The following is a 9,783-nucleotide window of genomic DNA, read 5'->3' as shown; positions in this document are numbered from 1 at the left end:
CTTTTCTCTTGAGGAATAATAGTAAACTGCCATTTGATGATATGCGAATACTACATGTGTGATATGCGCCCACCTCATTCTTATTCTTCTGAATATTTCAGTCTCATGGTGCGGATGTGCGGTCACTATCTGCCCTATGTAGCAACGTATAGAAGTGATTAATAATCCAGACTGACATCCAAGTTGTTCAATAGGCTATGAAAGGAACCCATGGCAGAAGATTCCTCTGATTAATCTTCAATACGCCCCAGAAAAGCATGAACTGCACTGCTTGCCTGGCCTCCATGGTGAGCCGAGGCCTGTGCTGTTCTCTACAAGGAAGTCTGTAAAGCCCGACATTGCCTGGTTTGAGTTGTGCACCAAGCTCTGCGCCTTGAATATTTAGAAGTGGTATGCACGTAACGAGGAGTCACCATTATCGGATGCATCGAAAAATCATGATCATCTCGTAACGAGGAGTCACCATTATCGGATGCATCGAAAAATCATGGCCATCTGTGCAGTGCTATTGAGGCGATCACGGTGGGTATTCCATGTATCTTGCATCACATGATGCAAGGCACAGTGGACCAGTATAGGTGTGTTACTCATCATCGTCAGCCTGACTATGCCCACTGCAGGGAAATGGCCTCTCCCACGTTTCCCCAATCAACCTGATCCTGTACATGCAGCGGTCACATGATCCCCGCAAACTTCGCATATCTTCCCACCTAAATTTCTGCCTCTCCCTGGCGCACTTGCTCTGACGGGCTTGGTGCGCTACTGGACTCTCTTAGTTGGGAGCCTGAACTCACAGCAGATCAGCCCAGAAAGCCACACGAGCCCTCCTACAGTTCTTGAACACAACAGAATTGGGAGACCGCCTGCGATACGCTGCACTGCGTGTGTTGTTGCGAAATGTCCTTTCTTTCTCTCTCTCATTCACTGCCGCGTTCCCCTCCCCATGTGTAGGGTCGCAAACTGGATGCAGTCTAGTAACCTCCCGGCCTTCCTATATTCCTTCTCTATCCTCTGTGCAAATTACTAACTATCAACTCCTTCACTTCCGCAAGTGCTGCAGTTTTATTTATTACCACCAAGCAACTTACCATTAATCTACACAGTGTCAACCAACGCACATGATGCTCATATGCAGGGTTAACAGTGTATATAACGTTGTAAAACTGCTGCTGTAATAAACGCTTATATGCTGCTGGAGTACTATTTAACAGCTTCATGGTGGTCATTGTGGCCACTTTCCTGGCAGTTGAGCCCATGGAAAGAATGGAACTAGAATGCTCCGCTAAAATTACTAGAAAAAGAATTGGGCCTTCAGTCATATTGAAAAAAATTATGAGTCATACACTAAACAATTTTACAATTTGAATTGCTTTGACGAAAGAAAAATGCCTTTTTTGTTTTCTCTTTATAATCCCTTGAACCAGTGTGCTGATCCTACAGCACCCTTTTGTGCAGTTGGGACGGTGATGCTTACAAGTGCTTCATTCTGTTAATTTTTTTCAGCTGTTTTAACCACTTTCCAAGTAATTATCGATGACCTTATCGGAGTTGCCTCACGAATCGAATGATGCAAAAAATTTTCGAATCCATCAAGAACAAGCGGAGTTAGAGGAATATGTCAAACGCTTCAAAGTCTCTCTCCCTTTATCCTGACGAGTGCGCTGGAAGCTAAACAGGAAGGGATGGCACGGGGGAAAGGAGCTACATCAGCGCATGTCATGAACTTGAGTGCACGTCATGAAACACGATCGCTCTCTCCTGTTGTGATTTCTGTGTGCACTAGTGCTGCTACTGTGTAATTTGACACACTATAGAGCGCGGTGCCAGCAAGTGGCGATACCCTGTGGCAAGAGGCACATCTGCTCCAAGTGCCTTTCCTGATTTATGTCAGCCATTGACCAATAGCAGCAATCTGCTGTTCAACAGAGTATAGTCGGTGCCCCACCCACGAAAAGAGTGAGGACGGTGCCTCTGTATGAAGAGAGGGCACTTGAGAATGTGATAACTTTGTGCACCACTTCTAAACTCGATGTGCCACACATGACTACCAAATTGGACTAAACTGCTCACAGCAGTGTTTGCTTGTCGCAGGATGTGTTTCTTCACCAAGCCCGAGGGGTGGTTCAAGACTCGTTTAGGTCTTGACACTTTTGATTCGGACAGTGGATCGAGAATGCTTCTAGGCCACGAATGGCTACGTATGTTTATACTATATTCTATGAATATTGTTGAAAACATTACACTTTTAGAGATTAGAGCACAAAACAAGCTATAGTAATTGCTATACAGTAATGCTGAATTGTCAAGATTATGTTAGAACAACCTAGAAGACTTTTCAGAGCTAAAGGGACAAAATTAAGACAAACTTACGTTGTACTATCCTTCGTCCTTATGATGGCAAATTGTATTAGCGTAATGTGCAGATGATACTACCAGATTTACCTCCACGTAGTTTTGTTGTGAGACCTACAGACACTACAAACACTGCCATAATTTAAGTACACTGGTGTTTTTGGTTTTACTCCAATAATATGTGGATGCCGTGGCTGAAAATCGAGACGCACCCCTCGTGCTCAGCAGCAATATGTGATGGCTGGTAAGCCAACGCGGAGAAAGAAAAGCGGGAAGTGATGATGTGCACAACATGCATTAGCAGTAATTGCACTTTCAAAATTCATCAGATATAACAGAAAGATTCTCCTACCAACAGAGGAAGTCATCATACAGGTCTGTACAGCCTTGTTCTGCATCCAAGAGCATGTTTCCGAGACCGCGAACGTATGTATCCGTTTCGATGTTGCCTTTGCAGTGGAAACGGCTCGCTTGCGACGGTTCTGTGCAACAGTGCTCGCTTGGTGGGCCAGGTCCACGTTTCTGTGCTTCTTTGCAGGATGACTGCGCCGCTTTTGACGCACTCGTGTCTTTTTGGGTCGGCCTTGTTTTCAAGCCATCAGAACAAGCGGACCCACTAATCAGCCAGTTTCCCTCAAGGCACTACTTCTTCAGTAGCACTTGCAGATTTGTTTAAAGGGGCCCTGCAACACTTTTCCAGGTAATCCTAAAATTACCCCACTATCAAAGTTTACTGCCCAACGAATCAATTACAAAAGCACCTTTTGAATCCATCAAGTATGAGTGGAGTTACGAGGATTTGTCACACACTTTAAGCGCTTCTCTTTCGTCCCGATGAATGCTCTGGAAGCTACGCAGGAGGGTATGTCAAAGGGGCAAGAAGCTAAGTCAGCGCATGCCATGACCTTGAGCAGTTTTCTTTCTGTTTCTTCGAACATGTCCGCTTACTTCCGGTGTGATTCCAAGTGCGCTAGTGCTGCTACTGTGTAATTCCATCACACTATACAGCAGGGCACCCCAAGGCGACGGCAGTAATTATGCAGCACACAAATGCTCGATTGCGTGAAAGTCTGTACGAGCTCTGTGAGTACCTGGTGCGCACTTGCATTGTCCTGTGTCAGCTTGAATGAGAGACAGTTGCCAAATCCAGATAGCACACTGTCAAGTGAATTCAGTTAGCTAAATACAAAGCAACTTCTGGGAAAGCATCTTGCTCACGAGAAACATAAAATAGACACAGCATGCAATGGCAAGTGTACTGATGGATTGGGAAACAACTAGTGCATGCATTGCCAAGTACTGTGGTAGCGGGCTCAGCAACCGACGAGCAATGATAGAGGCATGAAGTGCTTCAAGAAGTATGGTTTTAGTAAACTGCATATGGCCTCGCACAAACATAGAAGAAAAGAAAACAACAAGCAGACGACCATAGATCACAAGCAACTGAGGGACCATAGTGCTCCACTATGCTTTCACAAAAATCAAACAAACTCCCTCTACCAGAAGCTTCATCAAACTCCCTTAAGTGGAAGGGACACTACGTCATGTAGAGAGTACTTTTCTTGGGACAAGAGATTTTTAATAGGATATCAGAGGTACCGTTGTAACATAGGTATAAGACAGCTGGAATTGCAGAAAGCTTTCAAGAAATAAGTATTTGTTTTTCACCTGGATACCATTCTTTCGCAGGTCTGTGCCTCGTTTTACGGGCTGGTCTGAGCTGATGAAAAACCCAAGCCTCCTCCTCCTCTCGAGGTGTGATGTCAGCAGCAGCAACAGCGCTGTCAGGAGTGACGCGCGTCAGAGCGTCTACATCTCCACTTTTTTGCACCTACATTAAATGAGTACCGAAAACAACTTTTGAAGGCAATTTAACTCAGGAGACAGATTTGTGTGGCCACACATGGATCATCTACAAAACATAAACGACAAATATAGCTTACAACATTTCTAAAATCAATTTTAAAGTGCATGCCATGTAACTGACTTACAACATTTCTAAAATCAATTTTAAAGTGCATGCCATGTAACTGATCACAATATGAAGCATCTCGCTACAACATCGTCATCTTTGATTTAATGTCAACAACCAACAACCACCTAATTCATGAGTTTCTGTTGGCTGCCATATGCCCCTAGTGTGTGCCCTCTGCTGCAGTTGTCAATGCAGTACTACTCACATGCACGCGTAGCCACGCGTGGCGAGGACATCACTGTTTTGTGCAGCAATGTGGCCAGCTGTGTTTACAAAGAAACAACCCTGGTCCTGCCTTTCTGTCTGCTCTTAGAAACCGAAACTGTGACTGGGTGCTATAAATCCTTTAGGCACGAATTACGATCGACTGTCTGTAAATGTGTCAAACTTATACAACTTTATTCCAAGGCACTCAATATTCCATTGCAAGGAAAAGAAGGTGGCATTATGTCAATTCGTGCATTTTCGGTAATTAGCCTTAATTATTGTATAATTAAGATCTATTTATTCAGAAGTGAGTGATGTTCTATTTTTGTATAGAAATAACTGACTATCAGGTTTGATGCACCGTCAATTTCTTATTGGTTACATCCATTTTGAACAAACAAAAATTATAATTTTGGCTTGGCTCCTGGAGTGGGCCATGTCGAATGGCTCCTCTAACATGGTGGTATCTTCAGCAAAGTGATCCTCTGCAGCAATACACGGCCCAATAAGTTAATTGAGGTATATTTGTCCATTCAGGAAGCATGTACGAATGCGTACAACGCATTTCAAGCCAGCTGAAATAACACACAGCGCATGACAAGCCTCTGACGATGTGTAGAATTGTACACACTGCCGCTGATGAGGATATATTAATGTCACCAAAAAACTAACCATTACGTGTTTGAACAAACCAGGTTTTCAGCCGTTGTGAGCAGTTAATTAGCTACTTATTACAACGCAAAAAAACAAGTTGCAAAATTTTTTTTGTCAGTACTCCTTTAAAGTGCAAGCAGAAAACATACCGTATGTATACCAAACTCATCATCAACACGACTGTAAGCTTGTGCCTTGCTTTGCAAGGACTAACTCTTGTTATTATCAATGTTATTTGATACATACACACATGTGCAGCAAACACACATACATAGAAAAAACAGGAAATACAGAGTAGAGCAGGCAGGCTAGTACCACAAAGAGATGAGCGCCGTAGAAGCAGCTCGCTACTTTGCCAAAAATATTTTTTTTTAATGTGTGCATACAGTGACGTTTCTCTTTTCTTCCTTGCAAAGTTCTCATCCGTTTACGTTAGGTTTGCCGCTATTGCAGTGCTTTAATCTTATAACTCTCTTCTGTAACATTCTTGGGCAGCATGAAGGTATTGAAGTTCCTTTCATAGTCATTGGTATCAACGTGTACAGGCCGCTACCTGTATCAGGCAGCGGTAAGCATTGGATAGTTAAAGGTCCCCTAAACCACACAGAAGTCGAAATTCAGTTGTGGTGTTGCTGTTGTGCAAGAGTCTACAACGAATACATAGCCGTGAGAATTTTTCAAAACAGTGCCGTAATAGCAGAGTTGCACATGTTTGATGATCCAGAGAAAGCCCTTGCTCGTTTTGCTCTTTTCTTCACTATGCTCTGTTCATCGGCTCGTCTCTCCTCCCCACCGTGTGACAAGGAAGAGTGCGAAAGCCCCGTAGAGGAGAAGGGATTGTTTTTTGAAATTTGTGGGGCACTTTGTGGCTCCTAGCGCTGCCATGTTTGGCATTGTTGATCATGACGGCATTCAGAACTCGAAGAGCACATTTACTTCAAAAGTTCAAAACTTATAGGAGGTGGTTCAGGGGCCCTTTAAAGCTCATTCACACCTGTGACTAAACCGCGATTGAGCGACCATTTGCAACTGATGACCAAAAAGGTGACTCAAGGCGACCGATGTTCACACCCACGTGCCACTTATACTTGTTCCCACACAGAATTCACGAGCAACTGAGCCAAGGCGGTCGCTTAACTACCAGTCACAACGCGACTTGGTGTACTGAGAAAGGTGCACTGCTTTCAGTACACCCAGCGGCAGTTGTGGCCTTTCTCGTAGGAGCCATCTTTTGACGGACTACAGTCGCACATCCTTCTGAGTGATGGTGGCCAGAGCTTATTTGTTGAAACTTCTCGACAATGTTTTTGCAGGGCTAACACCATTCATAAGACTCCTTCCAGCTACCACCCACAGACTATTGGCCACACGAACTGCTTTCATGGCCCATTGAACGATATATCAATGTGTAGCAGTGCTGACCATACCAACTGGGATGTTAATCTGCCATATGTAACTTCTACATGTACCATTGCTGCGTACTTGCCATTTCACCCCCTTCTGCAGTCATCAACCAGCTTCTCTGTTCAGCAGCTTCTGTAACAGCTGTGTCGCAGTATTAGTGGTGCTTGTACACTCAAACCTCATTCTAACAAAGTCACACCTGACACGAAATTATGTTCGTTATATCAAAAAATTCGTTATAAATGTTTATTTGTAACACTGTATCTATGACAAGACTATTCTTTATTTACTTCGTTGTAACCGATAATTCGTTATATCCGGGTTCGTTATATCTAGGTTTGAGTGTAACAGGTCAAAGGACATACCACTACAAACCTGAGGAGATGCCTTCTGCCTCGATGAACGTATCTTGTATTGTGTATCTGGAGGCAAGCACTGTGAAGGCATGGCATTTTTCTTGAGCCTCTTGACACAGGGTTCCCACACATGTGGTTCTGCATGGTGCAACACGAATTGTTTAGAATACAGTTCTTTGTTACTGGCAAAAAACAACTTTCCGTAAAGCAGTGCAGACATCATTTTCAGGGCTAAATTAACAGTAGCACAGGCTTTCCACACTTCACCAGCGATCGTAGTACAGAACACTGTCTTGAAGTACAATTGATTAGCAGATGGCTAAAAAGTAACTTATTTAAATACTGATACCAAGAATTTAAAGATAGTTCACTTTTCTGAAATCATTGTATAATCACAATGAAAACATGCCCCTTTAAGAGCTGAATAGCATGACGGTGCTGAAACACTAAAACTGAAACCATCTCGCCCAGCAACAAGTTTTGTTGAAGTAATCGCAAGCACCAGCACTGCTTTTCATCATTTAAGCCCGGCATCCACCTTTCTTGTTACTACTTAAATACTTCAAAGGCATAAATGAACATGACAAACAGAGCGAGATGGGATCGGGAGCACGGGGAAAAAAGAACATTAAGAACAAATTTCTTGTTTTGTTTTTGCATACTCACAGGAACACAATAAGACAACACAGTAAAAATAAGTTCATGCATGACAATGCAAATGGATACCTACTGAACATTATTTTTAATATTACTTTAATTCTGGGACTTTATATGCCATAACCACAATAAGATTGTGAGGCATGTGGTAATGGGTGAAAGGCTCTGGATTAACTTTGAAAACCTGGGTTCTTTAAATGTGCACTTCAATTGGAGTGCACCTGCGTATTTGCTAGGCCACCACAGTAAGTCCTACTGAACACTGTTTTTTGCAACACATGCTGACAGAAATTAACATGCCTTAAAGAGTATGGTGACGCTGGCAGGTGAAGGATTATGTTGGGCAAATGACCAGGAAGCGAAATTTTATAACAAATAGTACAAAAAAAACATGGGGCACAATATTGATGAATACACATAAAATGGCTTATTAGGTCTGGTTTTATCAGTACATTTTTCAGCGAGAATCACAGACAAAAATTTATATGGTCTTCCAGTATGCAGCTTGAATCTTAAGACTGCCAAATCAAGCGAATGAGGGACATGTGCCTGCATGAACACCACGTGACTAGCGAGATATCTTGCTGCCTGAATTTGTCAAGGGATTTCATAAAGGTGAAAGGCTCATTTTTAGCAGTGACTCTGTCTGGGCAAGTTAGTGCGAGATTTGCAAAATAGATCAGCACAAAGGACGGGACGAAAGACACATTACCACAAGACGAGTGTACTCGTCTTGTGGTAAATGTCTCTTTCGTCCCGTCCTTCGTGCTGATAGATTTTGCAAAAGCTCATTTTAGTTTGCTACAATAGGGACAATCGGTTATTTATGCATTTGAATCTGACTCATTCATGACAGGTATGCCTTTACAATTTTAATGATTGCAAATCAACCACCGAATTTGCACGCAGTATGTGGGCCCCATTGCACATCATCAGGTTGACGCAGCACTGAAATCAATGCGACTGCAGTGCCTCAAGAAGACAAATTGACAGGGAACACGTGGTGTGGTCTGTCGTAACACCATTGCACAGACAACACTACATTTCACCTGAAAGTTCTAAGATGGAGGTTCGATTGTACGGTCTCAATGAACTTGTACGCACTTCAACTGACGGGCTGGCGCCGCGTGCTTCTTACAGCTGAGCCACAGAACACACAAAGAAAGAAAGAAATCTTGTACTGATGTCATTTTTGTGTAGGTCTTCGTGTAGTTCCAAGTCCTGCGCTTAATGCAGCTCCACTACTTTGAAACCTAAGGAAGTGCGCAGCACAGGTTACCCCGCGATTCCCTGGGAAGTTGCCACCGCCTCGTCAATCGCGTGCTTTGCTGAGGCGGTGGCGCCCTCTCATGCCCGGCGCGGGTACCAGATGCATGTCTCAGAACCGTTTTTAGCGATTTTAGGTAAATTACTGCGTTTAATTCTTGGTCATTAATGTAGCGTATATTATTTTAGACCTTGTTAGTCTATTTTTGCACGTGTTTTGAGCATTGTCAGCCTTGTTCTGGGCCTTTATTGACAACTGCGTGACCACGCGACACGAGACATCGTAGACGATTCGCGTTCACATTGAACGCGAATCCGACGTTGCTTACCGATGGTGCCCCAGAAGAAGTCGCTGGCGACGAAGTGTGCGCTGCAGACTTTCATTGCCGGCGTTACCGGCTTGTAGATACGAAGTCTCACACACCATTCCTCCTTCAGGGCCGCGTCAAACGGAAACGTGTGAAGGCTAATTTTTCTGTTCACGGCGCGGTTTGAGCATTGCGGAACGCTGCACATGCGATTGCTATTAAACTTTCTCGTTCTGTTCTCCATGACGCACCAGATATGACACACGGAAGAAAGAAAGAAAGGGCAACAAGCACAAGCCAGAGACGCAAAACGCGCCAACGACCGATCACGCTTCGTGTGTCTCCTCAATCATCGCTCAGTAGCCGCTGCAAATGCTGTCTCAGATGGCACGGCACCACCACACCAAGTGTGTAGTGTAGATGATCGGTTTGATACAATAAAAAAAAGCAATAAACACCGCCGACAGCCACTGATCACCATCATGAATTGGTGGTGCCGGCCATGCCGGCCACCGCTTCCGTTGCGTGCAACGAGTAGAACAATGGCCTCAAGATCGGTGTAATTATATGCACAGGGCGCTGTCGTCGTTAGGAACACGCGCAC

General features: G+C 43.9%; 2 protein-coding genes across 4 annotated transcripts in view; one reads left to right on the top strand and one right to left on the bottom strand.

The window, feature by feature from the left end:
- LOC119404929 (E3 SUMO-protein ligase PIAS4-A) overlaps positions 1 to 9,627 on the bottom strand; it is a 67,263-nt gene extending 57,636 nt beyond the window's left edge. Inside the window, exon 1 of the transcript XR_007417511.1 lies at positions 9,201 to 9,627. The gene's annotated coding sequence lies outside the window, so the exon portion shown is untranslated. The remainder of the gene's footprint in view (positions 1 to 9,200) is intronic.
- The window catches only part of LOC119404927 (uncharacterized), a 92,696-nt gene that overhangs the window by 22,293 nt on the left and 60,620 nt on the right, over positions 1 to 9,783 (top strand). The gene's annotated exons all lie outside the window — the stretch shown is intronic.

Source organism: Rhipicephalus sanguineus, chromosome 9, assembly GCF_013339695.2.
Source record: "Rhipicephalus sanguineus isolate Rsan-2018 chromosome 9, BIME_Rsan_1.4, whole genome shotgun sequence".
In the NCBI taxonomy this organism is placed as follows: domain Eukaryota; kingdom Metazoa; phylum Arthropoda; class Arachnida; order Ixodida; family Ixodidae; genus Rhipicephalus; species Rhipicephalus sanguineus.
Note: the sequence above shows the minus strand (reverse complement) of the source record. Positions and strands in the feature narration are given on the sequence as shown.